We start from the raw sequence: 21,130 nt of genomic DNA, 5'->3' as shown, positions 1-21,130 counted from the left end.
ATAGTAAGATGTCTGATGTTGAGGACTGTTTATTTACACATTTACAGACTTCATATGCTAGTCTGAAATAACATGTCTATGCCTGGTATTGGGTACAAAAACCCCACTCTATTATTTATCAAAATAAACCGCTATTAAAAAAGAAAAAGAAAAGCAGCTATGAGTGAGTGAGTGAGAAACTTGTAAAGTGAAGCACATGCAAACTGAATCGCCTCTGGGCGCTGTATCCATTTCATGGGTAAGGAACCCCTTGACCTTAGAAGAGATGGGTTTTAATCTTTCTCCTGAAGGCCAAGTGGTCCGACTCCTGTTGGTAGTGCATTCCACAGCCGAGGTCCCTGGACTGCAAATCTTTGATCTCCTTTGGACTTGTATCTGGCTTTGGGTATTTGGAGTAGGTTTTGATTGGTGGATCGCAGAATGTGATTGGGGTTATGGGCTTTTGTTTTTTCGCATAGATATTGGGGGGCGTTTCCTTGAATACACTTATGTATTAGGCATAGTGCCTTGAAAGTGATTCTGTCTTTTACTGGCAACCAATGAAGGGATCTCAGTGAAGGTGAGATTGATTCCCATGTTTTTTTACCAGTCACAAGTCGAGCGGCCGTATTTTGAACGACTTGCAGACAAGCTATTTGGGGAGTCCTAGATAGAGGGCATTCGCATAGTCAAGTCTGGAATTGATTGTTCCCACCACGATTGCAATGTCCTCTTTTGGGATAAAGGGCGTGAGTCTGCGTAGTAGGCGCAGCAGATGGTGGGATCCGCTGACTACTGACCCTATTTGTGCATCCATTGTCATGTAGGTGTCGAAAATGACTCAGAGACTTTTGACTTTGGTGCTAGGGGGGATGGTTTTGCCCAGAACGGGCGGGGGAGTCCATGTTGACGCGGGGTGATTTTTCCGGTTAGCGTGAAACAGGAGAAGTTCTGTTTTGGAACCGTTGAGTTTAAAATAACTGTTTGTCATCCAGTTATCTATTAGAGAGAGGGATTTCTCTAGTCCAAGAGAATGATCCTTTTTGTTGCAGATGCGGAAATAGTTGTGTGTCGTCTGCATAGGAGTGGTAAAGTAACTTCTGGCTACTGTTGATTTCAAAGAGAAGGCGAAGATAGATATTAAACAATAAGGGAGATCCCTGAGGGACTCCGCATGACACCGTACGTTTTTCAGAAGTGAAAGACCCCAGTTTCACTATTTGTGATCGGTTTTCCAAGAAGGAGGAGAACCAGGGTAAAACACCTTCAGCGACTTTGGCTACTTCAGCTAGACTAGCCAGTAGTAGTCCATGGACTACAGTGTCAAAAGCCGCGCTTAGGTCCAGCAGTATCAGGAGACAAGATTCTCCTTCGTCTGCGGCCTCTAGAGCGTCATCCTATATTTTGAGCAGCGCCGTTTCTGTTCCGTGACCTGGACGGAAGCCTGATTGAAACGGGTCGATTAATTTATGGGTGTCTAAATGCAGTTGCAGCTGTTGTACAACTACTTTCTCCATTACCTTGGAGAAGACATTTAGAGGGGTTATGGGCCTCTGGTTGTTTGGGGTCGAGGGTAGTTTTTTTAGAATTGGTTTTATTGTACCTTGTTTCAGCAAGGTGGGCACCATGCCCTCCTTGAATGATTGGTTTATGAGCTGCGTGATAGCTGGTGCCAGTATATCGGCACTTTCTTTCAGCAGTTTAGTGGGGATGATATCATTCGGTGCTGTGTTATTACGCAGAGTCTCGATGATATTTTTAGTGGCATCGATGGAAATGGGTTTTAGAGTGAATTTTGGTGATAGCGGCGGATTTATGTGGGTATTAGGTTTGTGATTTGGGAGTTGGTGACGGTTCCATTTTGCTGAATACTTTCACAGATTTTTTCAATTTGATTAATGAAATAATTCGTTCCAAAATTCTTGTGAATCAGAATTGGGGGTCTCTAAACAAGCAGGATTCATAGTCTGAGTGACCAGCTTGAAGAGTTCTCGGGGGCGGTTAAGGGCATTTGCGACGATGTTGGAGAAATGATTTTTTTTTTGGCCGTGAAGATTTCTTTATGATATTTCTTTGTTATTATCTTGTAAATGGTGTGGTTTTTATCTGAAGAACACCTTTTCCACGCAGCTTCTGCTCTTCTACGCTCTTGCTTTAGCAACGTCAGCTGGTCATTAAACCAGCTGGAGTTGTTTTTCCGGATGCAAGTTTTGCGTTTTGGTGCTACTAAGTCAGCTGACTGTAGTAGCGCCTTGTTGATGGCGTCAAGTGTTTATGTGGCTGTTTGTTTTTGTTGGGTTGTTTTTATTTTGTTCCCTAGTGTTGGTTTGAAGAGTTCCGAGTGGAGCTTCTTCTGAGATGTAGTCCAGTGAGTTGTCACCGGTTTTGTCGGGTTTTTTTGGGGCTGGCGTTTTTGGTGATTGTGAATTTGATGGCATGGTGATCGGTCCATGGTTGCGGCTCATTTCCCAGGACGTCGATTTCCAAATCTTGTTTGAAAATGAGATCGAGCGTATGGCCTGAGGCATGAGTGGGGTCTTGTATTAGTTACTGCAGACCTAATCCTTCCAGATGGTCGATGCAGGCGTCGGCTACAGGGTCCAGCGAGGAGTTGGCCCAGAGGTTGAAATCCCCAAGCACCAAAAGGTGTTTGATGTTTAGGGTATATGTGGAGATGAATTCCGTCAACGACGTGAGAAGGTGCGTTTTTGGGCCTGGTGGTCTATAGCAAAGTAGCATATGGACCGTATCTTGGGGTTTGCAGCTGCAGAGTGAGGGTTTCCATGAATGGAAGCAAGTTTTGAAGGACTGGTTTGGTGATCGAGAGGTGAGTCTTGTGGATCACCGCCAGGCCCCCCCCTCTTTGCCCCACTCTGTTTTGCATTTGAATGCGATAATTTGCTGGCACCAATTCTGTTAGAATGGTGTTGCAGTCGGCTGTCAGCCAGCTTTCTGTGATGAAGAGGCAGTCTAGATCGTGTTGAAGGATGAAATCATAGATTTCTTGTCGGTGTTTTACTGACGATCTTGTGTTGACTAAAACGCATATTATGCGCTTGGGCTTGGGTACCTGCGTGTAGTTTTTGACTGTTGATCGTCTATTGATTCTCAACAGTCGCTCATTCCTTAGAGCTTTTTGGTGACAACTGGGAGTATAGAGGCAAATGGTTTTAGTTCCCGGATGGTTTCTGCAGAGTATTTTAGGTAACCCATGGTCGCAGAAAAAAATGCAGGGAAGTAATGTTGATTGGGGGGGTCTTATATGGTGATGGATGGAAGACTGTCCAAGTGAGCCGCCACTCGTTGAGTCTTCTCTCCCCGATTGGTCCAGAGGAAGGCGAAAAACCCCAGGCCTGCTGTGCCAATCTGCAGCGACCGGGGAAAAAAATTTCCTTCCTGACCCCTCAACGGGCCATCGGTGCAACCCTGGATCAATTGCCTAGGGGGGGGGGGTGTGGTGGCGGATATGTACCCCTGTGTTAAACTATGGGAGTCCTGGTTGTTTGTGCTGTGTCTGCAGCAGCCGAGAGCTGGGAGGACCCTGCCTGGCTGCACTATACCTGGGGAGAGCCGACTCGTTTGAGAGCGTCCTGCTCTCACTGTCCCTGGGGTGAGCAGACTAAGGTGAGAGCGTCTGCTGCACCGCTGAATCTATATATCAAGAGTTCCAACTTTACTAGCTGCAAGCTTGTTCTGGGTCAATGATTGAAAAAAATAATGAAGACTCCTGGCTTAACTCCTGTTTTAAACTCCTGGTTTTCAAAGAATGCACTTCTGGTCAGAGAATCCACATGTGAAGCCACCATCAACTGGGAGGGCTATCACTCCACAGTGCAATCACCACATTAATATCAATAAATGTATACCTAACAGTGAGTCCTCGTACACACCTACCCATGTGATACCTACCCACATGGGTAGGTACCAGAGCATGATGGGATTGTGAGGTCTATATAAATCCGATGCAAGCCACGCACTTGTCATTGCAGCGAGGAAAGGCGACGTGTCAACATCAGGAGAAGGAGAGAAGTGAAGAACATGACGTCACAGCACGGAAGAAGAACTCACAGCACGGAAGGAGAAGAAGACGTACAGCACGGAAGAAGGCACCGGACAGCGAGAGGAAGAACCGGGGTGCGCTGAGTCAACAGCGGAGAGCGGCGAACATAGAAGGAGACCCCCGGAGAGTTGAGAAGACCCCCCGGATAGCGGAGAAGACCCGTCAGGATAGCGGAAGAAGAAGCCCCCCCGCCGAAGACGCCGGAGGAAACCCGCCGGGGGGTGGGGGCTTTTTTAAAAGCGACCCCCCCCCCCCTGGCGGTGGAAGAGAACCAGACGGCGGCCCCCACCCACCCGAAGATGTCAAAGAAGAAGCTCCCCCTGGTAAAAGAGCTAATAAAGAAGACAGGGGGAGCCTCCGGAGCAGAAAAATAAATTATTTTAAAAACCCTTGTGTGGTGTGTTTATTAACTTTGACATTTTTCCTACAGGTGAATGGTTAGGGGTACGATGTACCCCATATCCATTCACTTAGGGTGGGGGGCCGGTATCTGGGGGCCCCCTTATTAAAGGGGGCTCCCAGATTCCGATAAGCCTCCCGCCCGCATACCCCGACAACCAACGGCCAGGGTTGTCGGGAAGGGGCCCTGTCCTCATCAACATGGGGACAGGGAGCTCTGAGGTGGGGGGGCCGCAGTGCGCCCCCCTACCCCAGAGCACCCAAACCCCCCATGTTGAGGGCATGCAGCCTGGTACGGCTCAGGAGGGGGGGGGCGCTCGCTCGTCCCCACTCCCTTCCTGGCCGGCCGGGTAGCGTGCTTTGGATACGGGTCTGGTATGGATTGTAGGGGGACCTCCTACGCCGTTTTTTTTCGGCGTAGGGGGGCTCTCCTTACAACCCATAACAGACCTAAGGGCCCGGTATGCTCCTGAGGGGGGAACCCATGCCGGATTTTTAGTTAAAATCCGGCGGGGACTTCCCCCTCAGGATTCATAACAAACTCCGCAAACGTGTAGAATTGGCAGGAATCCAAGTCGGATCTCCCGTCGCTTCTATGACGCGCTTGCTGGGATGTGCTGTCACTATTCCAGTGAGTGCGAGATCTCGGCACCATGTCGCCGAGAATCAGCGCAATGCTGTCGTGCTAAAAACACAATATCACAAACACCTACTGTAGATCACCCAGAGGGGTAAGTTACTCTTTAATGGAGTTTTAGAACATTGGTAGGGTGGAGTTAAAAAGCCTAAAATAGATAGAATTGCAACTCGTAATAAAACTCTTGAATCAGCTGGCTTCAGTTTGAATTTCTCTAGTGCAGACAGAAACAAATGTGTTTTGTGTAATAATAGTTTGGTAATGTTGCTGTGTGCATAACTTTAATGCACCAACCAATAAGTGCACCTCAAAAGCTCACTTAGTCTACAAACATCTATGTGGCTGCGCTTGATGCTTTTTTCAGACACGTTTTGCAATGCATTTAGCGTTTTTAAACCAGTGTTTTTTATGCGTTTTTTGCATGCAGTTTTCATGCATTTGGCTTTTTGTTTTTTTTTTCTCTTTAAACGCTTGCCGACCGCGCACCGTAGTTTTATGGCGGCAGGTCGACTGCGTAAAATCACGTAATATAACTTTGCGGCCACTAGGGGCATGCGTGCTCGCCCTTGGTGCTGATGCAAATCTTGACCTTAGGCTTATTTTTTTTTTTTTTTTTTTTTTTTTTTTTTTTTCTTTCTTCCACCTCAGCTTTTACCAAATTCTAGAGACCAGCTCATGAATCGATGCTTCTTACGTCTCTTATTTGCGGTTTGCATCATGCGTGGTATTTTTTTTTTTTTTTTTTTTTTTCCCTCACTTATACAATATATTCACCGGTAATAAGTATAAGTATCGACATCCGGCGAGGGGCTAGAATCTTATCCATGCTCTAATTGTTTCATGTCCCCTCTGGGATGACGACACTTCACTACCATATAAAGCAGAATATCCCCCCCCCCTCCCCTCCCCCCCCCACGTGGCGCCCAGGGATCTTGTCTTTTTCCATCGCTGAAATGTCTGTGGAATTTTACCAAAAATGCGTATGATTTGAAAATAACAGTCTAAACGATCGGGCTTGGTTTCGAGGCCGCTTATACCCCATATCCTCAGAATCGAAGGAATTAGGGTACTCTTAGACTCTCTACATAACTCCCTGTTTTTTTGTACTCCTTCCATTTTTCCCATTTTTTCTTAAAGTCATTGCTTGTCTCTGAAAAACTTTCCTTAAGCTCTTCCAACCTATAAGTTTCCTCCACTGCGTCTATCCAGTTCCACAGGGATGGACCTTCCTTTTCCTGCCACCTTTTTGGTATGATTCTCTTCGCTGCATTTAACAGGTGTGGTAATAAGGACTGCTTATATTTTTTTATACCCTCTTGACTCCCGTGAAAGAGCACTACCCAGGGGTCTTTCTTTATCTCCTTACCCGTAATCTCTTTTATTTGACTTATTATTGTGTCCCAATAGATTTGGATTTTCGGGCAAGTCCACCAAATATGTGCCATTGTTCCTCTCTCCGGGCATCCCCGCCAACACTCAGCGGGCTGGTCAGTTCTAACCTTGTTAGCTTTATCAGGGGTAATGTACCAACCCGAAATGCATTTATAATTTGCCTCGGCTGTTCGTATATCTATTGCGGAGGAGTGTGTTAATTGCATAATCCTCAGAAAAGTGTTTGTCCCTCTCGTGATTTCTAGCTCCCTTTCCCATTTGTGTATAAACGGTGCTTCATCCCGTGCTCCTATCTTAACCAGTATCCCATATAATTTAGTGATTGTGCCCTTGGAATTTTCCGATTGACATAACTTCTCGAGTGGTGTCAGCTCCGCCCCCGTCCGTAGAGGATGGGGGAGATGCCGCACAAAATGATGCAGCTGGGAGTAATGCCACCTATCGAGATTCCAATATTCTGTTCTAGCTTTCAATTCTTCGTATGTCATTATCTCTCCATCTTTTGTGATATCTCCTAGGTGTACCGTGTTATTCCTAATCCAGTTACCACCTATTTTTTTTTCCCCAGGTGCAAAATAAGCGTTATCTTTTAAAATCATTAGTGGAGAATTGAATTCCCTATTTAAAAGTGTCTGAGTTCTGTCCCACATTCGTAGGGTGTCCCGTGTTATATCAAAAGATTTGTGGCCCAGTGCTCTATATTGTGCAGGGATCCAAATAATATTATTCAATTGTGACCTAGCTTGTGCCTTTTCAATTTGCACCCATCTTTTACCTTTCCTGTCCCGTGCCCATTCCACCGCACGAGATAGAACCGCCGCTTTGTAATAGCTTTTAATGTCAGGCACTGATAGACCGCCCAGTGACTTTCCCTGTTTTAGGATAGAGAGTGATATTCTATGCTTTTTGTTTTTCCAAACATAATTCATTAAAAGGGTATTGAGAATTCTCAAAAATTGCTGAGGCAAGGCAATAGGGATTAGTAAAAATTTATATAGTATTTTAGGAACCACCACCATCTTCAACATATTAATGCGCCCAATCCACGATATAGGTTTGTTTACTGTTCTTTTTAATTCATTTTTGATCTCGTTTAGTAAAGGGACGTAATTTATTTTATATATCTTCTGTACCGTGTTAGCCAGTTTAATACCAAGATATTTTATTTCTTTGCTCCATGGGAAGGCACATATTTCTTTCACCCGGTTTTCCTCACTTTTGTTTAGGTTTATGTTCAAAATTTCGGATTTGGTTACGTTAATTTTGAAGTTTGAAATATTGCCGTATTGTCGCAGGATCTTAGAAAGCTTGGGGATGGATTTACTCGGGTTAGTTAAATAAAATAAAATATCGTCGGCAAAAGCCGACAATTTGTGTTCCTCCTCTTCGACTCTGACCCCGCTGATCTCTGGGTCATTTCGGATCATGGACAATAGAGGCTCTAGGGATAGGATGAAGAGCAGTGGAGACAAAGGGCATCCTTGTCTTGTCCCATTTTTCATCTCGAACGCCTCCGATAGCGTACCGTTGATTTTAATTCTAGCCGTGGGATGATGGTAAAGTGTATTAATCCAACGGGATAACCTGTTGCCTATACCCATGATTGTAAGTGTCTCCATCATAAGCCCCCAGTCTACCCTGTCGAATGCTTTTTCGGCATCTACCGACAGGAATAGACCTGGGGGCGCATTCATCCTTATGTTCTGAAGTAGGAGAATTGCTCTTATACTATTGTCTTTACCCTCTCTATTGGGGACAAATCCGACCTGGTCGGGGTGCACCAAATAATGCATAACCCCTTTCAGACGCTCAGCCAGAACTTTGGCAAAGAGCTTAATGTCCGTATTTAGCAAGGATATTGGTCTGTATCCCGAACAGAGTGAGCAATCTTTCCCTTCTTTCAAAATTAATGCCACCGATGCTGCTAACGCTTCCCTGCTAGTTTCGTATTCTGAACCTAGGCCGTTGAAATATTTACATATCCTAGGTATTAGAATCTTACTGAATCTCTTATAATACCAGACAGAGAACCCGTCGGGGCCAGGGCTTTTCCCCACTGTCGTGTTTTTCAAGACATTTTTAATTTCTTCTTCGGTTATGGGACGATCCATGTTAACTCGATCAAACTCCTCTAATCTAGGAAGTCCCGCTTTTGCAAGAAAATCGCGTATTTTGGCCTCCTTTTCCCCTTTTTGCAGCCCTGACTGCTTTATTGTGTATAATTCCTCGTAATAATTCTTAAAGGTATCTGCGATTTCTCTAGTCGTATAGACCAGGTTCCCCTCTTTTCTTTTAATTTTTCCGATGAAATTTCTAGTTTTCTTTTTTTGGGCCATTCTGGCCAAATGCTTACTGGGTTTATTACCCCAAAGATACCTCTCTCTGGCTATGCAGTTAAGTTTTTTCCTCACTTCTAGGTCCATGATCTCCTTGAGCGCGTCTCTTTTTATGATTAGGTTGTGATAAGTCTCTTTTAGTCCCTGTTCTTTGTGTTTACGTTCTAAGCTTGCTATGTCTTTGGTCAGGGTCTCAGCCTTCCTTTTTCTCTAATTTTTTTCCCTGGCACTCTCAGCAATTAATATCCCTCTAATGTACACTTTATGTGTCTCCCAGAGAGTTGCGCTTGATATCCCCTCAGTATCATTTATGATAAAAAATTGTTTGAGCTCCGCTTCCACCCTACTCGCCACCTCTTCGTCTCGAATCAGATTGTCGTTTAATAGCCACCTCGGCCGTTCACGCTTTTGTAGGGATGTTTTAATCTTCATGGTGATTGGGGCATGATCTGAGATAGTCATAATTCCAATGTCCATCTCAGTAATCAAGTCCAATAGCCTATGATCTACCAGTATGTGGTCTATTCTGGTATACGTTCCGTGTGGAGGAGAAAAAAACGTGTAATCATGTGTGTTTGGGTGGAGTACCCTCCAGGCGTCCACTAAGTGACTATCATGAATCTTGTGTTTAATTTTTTGTAATTGCGCGTTCGTTGTCTCCTTCACCCGGGACGTACTGTCTTCTCTCGGATTCATGACGAAATTAAGGTCCCCCATCAGGATTATATACCCCTCGGCAAAATTTTCCAATTTGCCCAGGATTCTACTTAAATATTGGGTTGGGTGTACATTCGGGGCGTAAATATTTGCAAGGGTATAGACAGTGTTTCCCAGTTTTCCTTTTAAGAATAAAAATCTACCTTCCGGGTCTGTCAGCCTTGCCTCCAGGGTAAACCCAATCCCTCTAGCGAAACCAATAGCTACACCCCTAGCGCGTTTGGAAATGGCGTCCCCGTAGAACCAGGTAGGATACATAGGAGAATACAACTTTACATTAGAATCCAGAGTCAAATGGGATTCCTGTATAAAAACTACATCAGCTCTGTATTGTTCAATCTCGTCCAAAATCTTCAGTCTTTTAGTTATTGAGTTCAAGCCCTTTACGTTATAAGATAAGTATTTTACTTCTGCCATTTCAAATCCCTACGTCATTTCGCTAAGCTTTCTGACAGATCCACTGGGAGCCACGTTCACTATCCCACCCCATTTTTGGAAGAGGAGAGTCACCTCTCTCTCTCCAAACCTCCCCTCCCACTCCCTCCCCCCTTCCCCTGCCCCTGACGAGGCCCAAACATCGCCTCTGAACCGCAGGGATCCTCCCACCCCACTATCCGTCGGTTCTCGTGTAATGAGGTGAAGCTACCCAGCGCCTCCTCTCTCATTTACCCCCAAGGACAAGTCCTTGGGAGTTGATCTTATATGAGTGAGGATTCGGACCTGCCCTCACCGCCCCCCCCGATCGCCCCACCCCCCCCCCCAACCCCCCTTGTCCGCTACCAGACCCGACTCTCTATACCACCCAAAAAGACTACTCCACCCATCCGGGCAGTTCCACGATGGGCATATCCAATTTACCACAAAAGCCTGGTACATCTTCTGGGAATATCAGTTTTGCTGATACCCCATCTTTGTATCCAATCAAGCATGCCGGAAACCCCCATTGGTATTTGATGTTAGACAAACGCATCTGTTCTAGTAAAGGTTTGAGATGCCTTCTTCTGGCCAGAGTTTCCCATGCTAGGTCAGTGAAAATCTGTATCTCCACCCCGTCAAAACACAGGGGAGGTTTCCTTCTCAATTTAGACCAAATCTCAGCTTTGTCTTCAAAATGTCTAAACCTTACTATTATGTCCCTAGGCCATTTGCCCTCACCCTCCCTGGTTCTTCCTATACGGTGAACCCGTTCTATTTTAAGGGGTTCCTCTGAGCCATTGTCCAACAGGGGTAGAAACAGATCATTAAGAATTTTCCTCAAATCTTCACCTTTCTCCTCTTTAATGAATCGAATTCTTAAATTTTGCCTTCTATTGCGATTTTCTTGGTCTTCTAACCGATATTGTAATAGTCTCTGATTTTGTTTCATTGTGTGGAATTGGTCTTTTAGTTGGTTTAATTCCAGTTCCTGTTGTACCATTTTTGTCTCAGCTTTTTCTACCCGCTCCAAAATATAGGTTAAGTCTGATCTTAACGTACCTATGTCTTCTCTAATCACCATTTCCAGCCTCTTTAACATCCCCTCCAGTTCTACCTTAGTGGGTAGGTGCGTGTCTGTTCTTGATTCGTCTATTTGGCTGACTTCGTGTTCGCCTTCAGTTGACGTATCGGCAGCTGGGTTAACCACCCCCCCGGCTACCTTTTTCGATGTCCCAGCCTTTTCGTTTTTTTTTGTTAAACCTGGACTTTTAGTGCTCCCATCTGGGGTCATGTAGTGTCTTATGGTACTTGTAGGGGGGTTATCCTTAGAGATTTTTGGGGCGGAGCCCCTTGTTGACCTGTTCATATTGTGTTTTTTAATACCTCTGATACGTTTCCCCAGTTTGAAAATACGGGGAGATCCCCCCTCCTTTTTCTCTTTCTCTCCCTCTATACACGGTTTAATATCCGTTAGAGGCTGTCAGCTCTGTCTGGGAGCTTTCTGGACTGGTATCACCGGTCGGGGTAGGTAAGGCCCGTAGAGAGCGGCCGTCCAATATTTTTTGCCTATGGACCCAAGCACTGCCCCCTAGAGACCCGTAAGCAAACAACAATTAATAGAGGCAAGTGCTGTGGGGCAGGGGTATCTCATGCATTTCCACCCCTCTCTCTCTTAGGTTTTATCAAAACAATCTGGCAAACTAAGTAACGTTGTATATTTGCCTCAACCCTGAGGTATCGGCAGTGCACCTTTTAACATTGATACACTCCCGGGTTGAAAATGCTTGAGTGACAAATTGCTGTGGTTAGAGTATATCAGAGATGTTTATGGGCTTATACGTGGATACGGGTATTCAAGTGCCCTTAAATGGTTTAAGCACGCAGGAACATCCTCAATTTCTCACACTCTCCCCTCTCACTGCGTTCTCGCCTTGTTATCCATCCATCCATCTCTGTTACGCTGCGCACCAAGTTAAAGAGTTTATATACAGTGGCCTAGGGTGAATAAGGTATGTCTCATGGAATCGAGCGTTCCCGCAAGTAGTCCAACCCTGTCACACTGCAATTTATCTGGAAGAAACGCGATGCGTCTCGAGGTACTAATGCCTCTTGAATAGATCAGCGCATAAGTAAATTGAAAGGGGCCAAACAGCAGGTCCCGAGGTGTGCTTCACCTGGCAATACCGCCCGTCACTGTACGTGCACCGTCAGCAATTATAACAAAGTGTCCTGTAATCAACTAGCCATTCATGTGGTGGAGGCATTTAAGTAGAGGTGAATTGTAACTTAGCTTAGTGGATTTTCAGCTAAATGCTGAGGTTGTTGGGAGGTTGTTTTGATACAAAGCTATCACATATGACATTCCATCAGGAAGAACAAGAAACCATGGTAAGCGGTGGAATACAAAAGTTCTTACCCATCCCTCAGTTTCCAGGTTGTTCACATTAGTTAGTTTGCCTGTACAAGCGACTTCCACGGAACAGTATATGAGCAAGCATAAATATTACCTGAGTGCTGTTTAGAGCCTATGGAAGCCGGGAGAGGGATCGGGATCCGTGGGGGGCCGAGATCCAGGAGTACCCACCAGGCAGCACCGCGGCAAGCAGCTCCTATTCCTTCCTCCTTGCGCCGCTCGGTCTGTCACCTCCTTCGGAGGGCGGAGGGGAGGGGGGAAGAGGGGGGACCTCCATTAAGCGGCGGGAGAGAGCGGCTGTACGGAGCGATCAATCGGCGGTCTAGTGGCTCAGCAGTCTCACACCCTGCGTCGTAGCCACCATCGCCGATGCACCCTCGGATCTTCCGGCCTCCTCCATCCCCCGTCACCTGGTTAGGTCCGTGTCACGGGCTGCTCCTCCCTCGGCGTGCGTGCCTCACGTGCACCACGTCATCCCTCTCTCATTGACCTTAGGCTTATATCGCCACCTTCAGGGGAGGACTAGGCAGAACATGTAAAAACTGCACAGTGCCGCTCAGGGGGCAGTCCTACTGGCTATAACCCCTCACACTGCATCCAGCAGCTCAGTTTTCTTCTGCCTAGTGTAGAAGAACCTGGCTCCCGGTGGGGACCATTGGTCCTGGAGATTTTTTTTTTTATTATTCCTGTGATCTACTATCAACAGCCAGGCTGGGTGACAGGCTGGATAATGTAGATCCTGGCAGTCTCGCCAGAACGGCCATCAAGCTACGCGCTGGGTCGGCCACGACATGCCCTGTCTGATCCAGGGGTGGCCGGCGAGCTGTATGCTCTGGGGCACAGTGTGCCGTGGCCGACAGCCACCCTGTACCGCTCAGGTGATGGGTCTGTCCGGAATATGTCCAGCAGTCCCCACAGGAGGGGTAAGTATGGTCCCACCTGTCTCGGCAGGATGGAGCAGCTGGGCATTCCCTGGGAGATCGATTAGGGAGTCTCTCACTCTCCCCGTCTTTTCCCTCCTCCCCATGCTTGGGCCGCTGTGTGACTGACCGGGGGCTGCGCTGGGTATTGTGGTCTGCTCCTCTCTTCCCTATTCTTGGGCAGGGCTCAAGGTGTACACATTGTGGAAAGGCCGCCGCGCGAAGGGTCAGCGTGGTCGCGGCCACCATCAAATTGCATAAAATTGCACCATCAAATTGAGGACATGTGCCAGGCATTGCACATGTATCAACTTTCCCTGTCTAAGGGAAGACAGGAGGTTTGGGCCATTATAGCACACCACCATTCCTGGCCCCAGACACTTCTGGGCCTGCCCCTGCAGAGCTGCAAGAATCACTGCTCCGGTGTTGCTCCTGTTCCCTAAACAGACGAGCTGAAGCACTGCATGGCACCTTTTAGCCTGACTCATTGAATAGCCCCTTAAACGTTTAGGGGGTACTGGTGGTTCATAGGATTTTTCAGCAGAGGAGGAGGGGGTAGAGCTGACATTACCACTAGCTGTATGGAGACATGGTAGCACAACAAGCTGCAGCACTGAGCCCTGTCCTGCATCCTTCCAAGTTGCGAGCAGAGTTACCCAGTGTGCTGTGAACTAAATAGAGTATATCGCCCCTGGCCATGCTTGCTGGATCACATGCCAGCAGTCATGTGGACCTTGCAGCTGACCGTCTTGCCCAGCAATGCCACAACACTGCCTTCCACGTAATGGTACAGAGCTGGAATGGCCTTACGTACAAAGAAATAGCGACTGAGAACCTGCTATTGTGGTACAACACATTCTGCAAAATAGACAGAATCTACCAGGTGGAAAGGCAGGAAGCTGTAAAGCCAGCAGCTTTGACAAACTTGAGTTTAGATGCTGGGCATGTGGATGACAGTCGCTCTTTTTAGTTTTCTTGCTGCAGCAGATTGGGCAGAGAAATTTGCCTGCTATAGTCTACAGCTTGTGGTGTGCTATTGGCAGACGTGTTGCAAGGACCTGTGACAACCTTCGCTATACGATCATCCCTGTCAGTGGAGGCTGCTGAGAGGTCATGAGGTATAGCGGGGGTGGACCAGAAAGGTGAGGAGGAGCAGAATTGCATCCCTTTTGTCTGGCTTTCAGGTGCTCTTGCCAATGGACTGAGTGGTGGGAGGTTAAATACCTTGCCAAGCACGTGGTACCCAAATGGCTGGTGTTTTTGCCATGCTTGATCTGCTTGAGGCAAAGCTCGCCAATTGGCTGCACATGTGCTAAAAAAGGCCCACACAGCTGAGCTGTGAGAAGTGGGCCGGGAGATAACAGCTCCACAATCTGGTGGAATAGGGTAACTGCTCTCTACTCTTCCATGATGGCTTCCTCTTGGGTCACCCTCAGTGACCTCATCATCACTGGAGCAAACTTGGCAATACGCTGCAACTGGGGGAACATGACTACTAATTTGTTGTTTACCAGTGTTCTCCCTTTTCTGTAGGCTCATGTTCCTTCCTTCCTCAACCTCATAATTAAGATCTAAATTAAGTAATGGCTGTGCATCGTCAAGGAGCAAGTGGCTGACGATGTGTTGAAACAACTCAGATGACTCCTCCATGCCTGATACTGGGGCTATGGCAGAAGTAGCTGTGGACAAGGAGGCAGAATAAGCTGCTCTGGCAGCTGCAGTGGACTGTGCACTAATCTCTGCTTGGGTGAAGGAGGATAAGGAGTAAGCCAGTACACACTTCTGTATGCTGTGGCTGGATAGAATGGGCAACATCACTAAACTAAAATTATGCCCTGCCTGAGGACGGACCATGTCCACCTTTGCTTGTGGACACATACACTGCTGGCCCCCTCACAGCGCCATGGAAACGTCTGACTCTCCTTCTTGGCCTCCCAGACATGATTGGGGGCTTATTAACAGAATGTAATAAAGATGGGAAAATGTGTATGTGGATGCGCTTTAATCAATGAAAAGTGGTGTTTGGTGCACTAACGCAATGCAATTTACTGCTGTAAACGTACAATAACGCACTTAAATGTACTGCATATACATGCACTAACGCACTGCAATATACTGCGTTAAACATGCATCAACGCACTGAAATATACTGCGTTTAACATGCACTAACGCACTGAAATATACTGCATTAAATGTGCACTAACGCACTGCAATATACTGAGGTAAACCTGCACCACGCACTGCAATATATTGCGTTAAATGTGCACGAATGCACTGCAATGTACTCTGGTAAACGTGCACCAACACACTGGAATATACTGCGTTAATTGTGCACTAACGCACTGCAATATACTGCGTTAAACATGCATCAACGCACTGAAATATACTGCGTTTAACATGCACTAACGCACTGAAATATACTGCATTAAATGTGCACTAACGCACTGCAATATACTGAGGTAAACCTGCACCACGCACTGCAATATATTGCGTTAAATGTGCATGAATGCACTGCAATGTACTCTGGTAAACGTGCACCAACACACTGGAATATACTGCGTTAATTGTGCACTAACGCATTGCAATATACTGCGGTAAACATGCAATAATGTACTAAAATATACTGCGTTAAATGTGCACTAACGCACTGCAATATACTGCGGTAAACGTGCAATAATGCACTGATATATACTGCATTCAACGTGCACTAACGCACTGCAATATAGTGCGGTAAATGTGCACCAATGCACTGAAATATCCTGCGTTAAACCTGCACTTACGCACTGCAATATACTGCAGTAAATGTGCAATAACGCACTGAAATATGCCCTGGCACAGTGCTAGCTGAGAAGGCTAAAGAGGGCGGCAGCAAAAAGGCACAGAAGATCCAGGGTAAGGAGTACCCGAGGGACATGTTATATTATGCCCAAAAGCTGGGGGGAAAACCAGGATCAGAGCACGGGGGGGGAGAATCTCCCCCCTGTCAGCACACTCTCCTCTCTGCCTACAGATCCTAATTCTGAAGAACCTGAGCAGCCGACTCTGGCTGAAATACTCAGAGCAGTGCACGTGTGTACAGCTTCGGTGAATACACTGAAGGAACAGTTTGGGGGCCTAAGAGAGGACATTGTCTTGCTGATGTAGGACCTTCAAAAGTTCTGGGAACGCACGACTGCAGTGGAGAGCATAGTAAGCAACACCGGAGATAAATTGCTGTTTGTGGCTCGGGAAGCCAATGTCGCCCATCAGCTATCCAAAGACACCAATAATAGAGCTGATGACATGGAAATTCGTCTGAGGCACAACAACATAAGCATAGTGGGGCCGCTGGAGAAATCTGAGGGGAGAGATCCAACCTCCTTTGTTGAAGCATGGCTTATTGATGTATTTGGAGAGGGCTCATTGTACACCGCCCAGGCCCATCCTAGCCCATCTCCTACACTAAAATGTTTTCCTTTTTCACTTAAGGGCCAGTTCACACCAGACACAGTTCCATTCAGTTCTATGTGCTTTTTTTCTGCACAAAATGCATGCACAGTGTTCTCCATGTATTCCAATGGCTCTAGTTCACACCATGCAGTCAGTTTCCGGTCAGTTTTTGCATGGTGCACTTAAGCGCATGATGATTTCTACTTAAAAAAAATCAAATAGTGGTGTTGCGCTCCCTCATGAAATAACATATAAACCTAGATATATGAATGCAAAGAGAATAAATTATATAAAATTATATATATAAATAAATATATAAAGTGCTGCTGTGCTGCAAACAAGTGACTACAGGTGCAATGATATAAAGTGCAATGATAATAAATATTCAAAAATTTATAATAATTAGAATAAAAAACAATGCGTGTAGAATTAGAAACAAATGGAAATGAAGTCCATTGTGAGTGTAGCAAAAGGTGCTGGCGAATCTCAGAAGGGGAAAATCAATTCCTCTGGATCCAAGGTGCAAAGTGTAGTGTTACTGGTGCTCTGTAACAGTAACAGGTGGCACTGTGACTTCTGTGAGAGGTGGCTCTTCAGTGTAAGTAACACCCATGGGTGTACTACCTTCTTACCTTACTGCTGTAAGGTAAGCAGCATTGAAAGATATGGTGGAATGCTAGGTCATTCGAAGTGGGGGGAAGGGATTCCTTCCTTTTCCAGCGTTTCCAGTAATGTGTGGGTGCGGGATGGGGGGGCTCGAGTATGGATGGAGAAATAGGAGAATACAGAGCCTCTTGGTGTAGTACGTTTGGCGTTTTAAAATTCACAATTTATTTAGATAAAAAAGGTACTCACATTTCAAATGATGTAACATGCATTGCATAAAAACGAGCAGTGAGCTTGGGACCTTGTTGCATCACTTCCGGTGTCCGTATGCCTGCGTCCTACGCGTTACATCACTCTCACGTGACTTCAACTCACAATGGACTTTATTTCCATTTGTTTCTAATTCTACACGCATTGGCCCAGATTCTCGTAGAATGGTGTAAATGTCGGCGGGCGTAACGTATCTAATTTACGTTACGCCGCCGCAAGTTTTACAGGCAAGTGCTTTATTCACAAAGCACTTGCGTGTAAAGTTGCGGCGGCGTAGCGTAAATCACCCGGCGCAAGCCCGCCTAATTCAAATTAGGCGGGTAGGGGGCGTGTAACATTTAAATTAAGCGCGTTCTCACGCCGAACGTACTGCGCATGCGCCGCCCGAAAAATATCCCAGGGTGCATTGCTCCAAATGACGTCGCAAGGACGTCATTGGTTTCGACGTGAATGCCCAGCCCCATTCACGGACGACTTACGCAAACAACGTAAATTTATAAATTTTGACGCGGGAACGACGCCCATACTTAACATTGGTTGCCCCTCATATAGCAGGGGCAACTTTACGCCGGAAAAACCTAACGTAAACGTCGTAACTTCACTGCGTCGGCCGCGCGTACGTTCGGGAATTCGCATATCTAGCTAATTTGCATACTCGACGGGGAAAACAATTTTTAAATATTTATTATCATTGCACTTAATATTGCACCTGTAGTCACTTGTTTGCAGCACAGCAGCACTTTATATATTTATTTATATAATTTTATATCATTTATTCTCTCTGCATTCATATATTTATGTTTATATGTTATTTCATGAGGGAGCGCAACACCACAATTTGATTTTTTTTTGTGATTCTTTCGTGGGTAGTGTTTGACCCTTATGGTGTTTGCGGCACCCTTGAGCAACTCTATTTACCCATAATAGTGCAGGAATACCCCCGTTTTACATATGATTTCCACTTGTTTGAAAAAGTTCCATCCGGCCATCTTATGTTTCCAGGAGACTCACTTAACTGCAGAGACCCAGATTTGTCTTAAATACTCTTGGGTGGGAAAGGTGTACCACTCCACACACACTTCCTTCTCTAGGGGGGTGAGTGTGGTGGTGCACAGCTCTATAGACTTCCACAAGTTTGATGCATGTATAGATTCAGAAGGGCGTTTTATCTTTTTGCACTGTCGTATCAAGTACCACTGCCAGATATTGACCCCCCGGATCAGAGATCACCTGATGAATATTGCAGGGAACAGCTTTGCTAATAAGTATAGAGACTCCCCTGGCAAAAGAGGAATAGCTGGCATGCAGCGCACCCTGGACCCAAGGCCTATGGAGAGCTCAAATCCTGCTACCATCAAGGTGGGTCTCCTGAAGGAGTACAATACGTGGTTTTAGTGGTTTAAGATATTGAAAAACTGTAGACTGCTTAAATATATTAAGTCCTCTAACATTCTATGAAACAATTTTGACCCTACTAGTCATAAGTGTCAGGGTGGTAAGTATTCACCAGGATATATAATACATTTGCAAGGTACCATGTTACAGGAAGAAAAGACCATCCAGCTTTACCATAGGAGTAGTGAGAAAAGTAACAGCTGTGAAAGGGAGAAAAAAAATGAAAACAAAAGTCCATCCCTGCTGTTAAACTAGAGAATGGAACAAAACAAAAACAGTTCTAGTAGTCAGCTTATACCTTTAACTAAACCAACAAAAATGGGGAGTCCAACTGTAGCTTTCAGTGACAGCTGCTTTGTTGTTGCCACGAAGAGTCCTCCCACAAGACTCTGCAGCTCTAGGCAGGGAAGGCACAACAGGGCGCTGATCCCCATCTTATAAGTAAAGGCAAATATCAAAAAGGTGCCGTAGACAAGGGACCCAGAGGCAGTAACCACAACATTTGGTAAGAGTACCAGCAAAACTGTCCACCTTGGCCCAGGATTATAGTAGACATCCAACCATGAGATGAAAAGTAAGGACACACCGTCATAGGTAGTGTGATCCATTATGGGATAGCATCCAGTCAATTTGCTAGCCTCTTTCAGTGCATCAAAAAACGTAACAGCGCCATTATGCTGCACTCTGAGCTTACTAGGATACAGCATACTGTATTGGAGGCCTTTTTCTCTAATGCGCTTGCTAACATCAGTAAAGGAGCGATGCCTCCTCTGGGTTTCTGCCAAAAAATCAGGAAAACTTCATGACTTTTGTGTTTTCATATCGCAGCTCAGGGTGTTTTCGGCCCTCCGCCAGAATCATATCTCTGTTGTGATAATTTAAGAAGCGCACTAGAAAGGGCAGAGGAGGGGTGCCAGCGGGGCGAGCATCCGTGGGGACCGGATGAGCTCCTTCCACTATGTATGTCAGACTGAGCGATGGATGCCAAAATCAAAAGCCCAGCAGTGTCAGGACGAGACAGGGGACATCTAGAGCCCAGTATTGGATCGCATAGTGCCCTGCTAGCAGAATAATTAAGTGGATGCTCACGGAGCTCAGTGGAAAGCCGACTTGCCTCAGTCACACCTGGCCACGTCACTTTTTTTGGTGAATGGGTAGGGGTACAATGTACTACATACTCATTTACATGGGGGGGCTGAGATCTGGGGACCCCTTGTTAAAAGGGGCTTCCAGATTCTGATAAGAACCACACAACCACCGGCCACTGTTGTGGGGATGAGGCCTGGTATGGTTCGAGAAGGGGGCGCTCGCTTGCTCCCCCTTTCCTGACCTGCCAGGCTGCATGCCCAGATAAGGGTCTGGTATGGATCTTGGGGGGGGGGGGTGCCCTATGCCTTTTTTTTCTTTATTTCTTTTCAGTAGCCAGGTGCTGGTAATTGCAGCCACAAGTCATTTTAAATATTGTTAAATGTGATTTGACTCATTTTTTTTCTGTAGAAATTTCCTTTTCGCTACAGCATGTTCTATGCATGCTACAAATGCACCACTTGACAGACAAAGTAGACCCCCCAGGCACAATATTTAAAGGATTTTTTTGTTTTTATATTATTATTTTTTTTGCATTGATAAATGTCCACCAGGGCAGTACCTAGAACCCCATACCCTTTTAGGTCAATTACTTGCATATAAGCCTTCAAAATGGGCACTTTTGATTTTTCCTTTTCGGCTCCTATTGACTTCAATGGGGTTCGCTGTTTGGGTTAGAGCTTTCCCCTGTTCGGGAGTTCTGCTGTGAACTGAACAGGGGGGGGGGGGTGTTCGGGCCATCTCTATTAAACAGCTGTCATCATCACTCACAACGTCATATGTGACGAAACGCATAGGAAGGATCGACGTGCTGACATCATTACGAGTTACCGTGTAATGTGTAGATGGGGGAATTGGATCATTTCTTTTTTTTTTCATTCAACCTAATAGTTGAATGAAAAAAAGTGATCAATGTATGGGCTGCCTAAGAGCTAAGACCTGCCATAGACAGTTTAAATCTCAGCTGGTTCAGTAGGAACTGGCTGAGATTTGAACCATTAATGAGCAGATTCTCTTATGATTCTTACTAGTGGTTGCTGTATAGCCACTAGTATTAATCACTGTTTGTTGGGA

The sequence above is a fragment of the Rana temporaria genome, chromosome 4 (genome assembly GCF_905171775.1).
Source record: "Rana temporaria chromosome 4, aRanTem1.1, whole genome shotgun sequence".
Classification (NCBI taxonomy): domain Eukaryota; kingdom Metazoa; phylum Chordata; class Amphibia; order Anura; family Ranidae; genus Rana; species Rana temporaria.
This window is presented reverse-complemented; position numbering follows the sequence as displayed.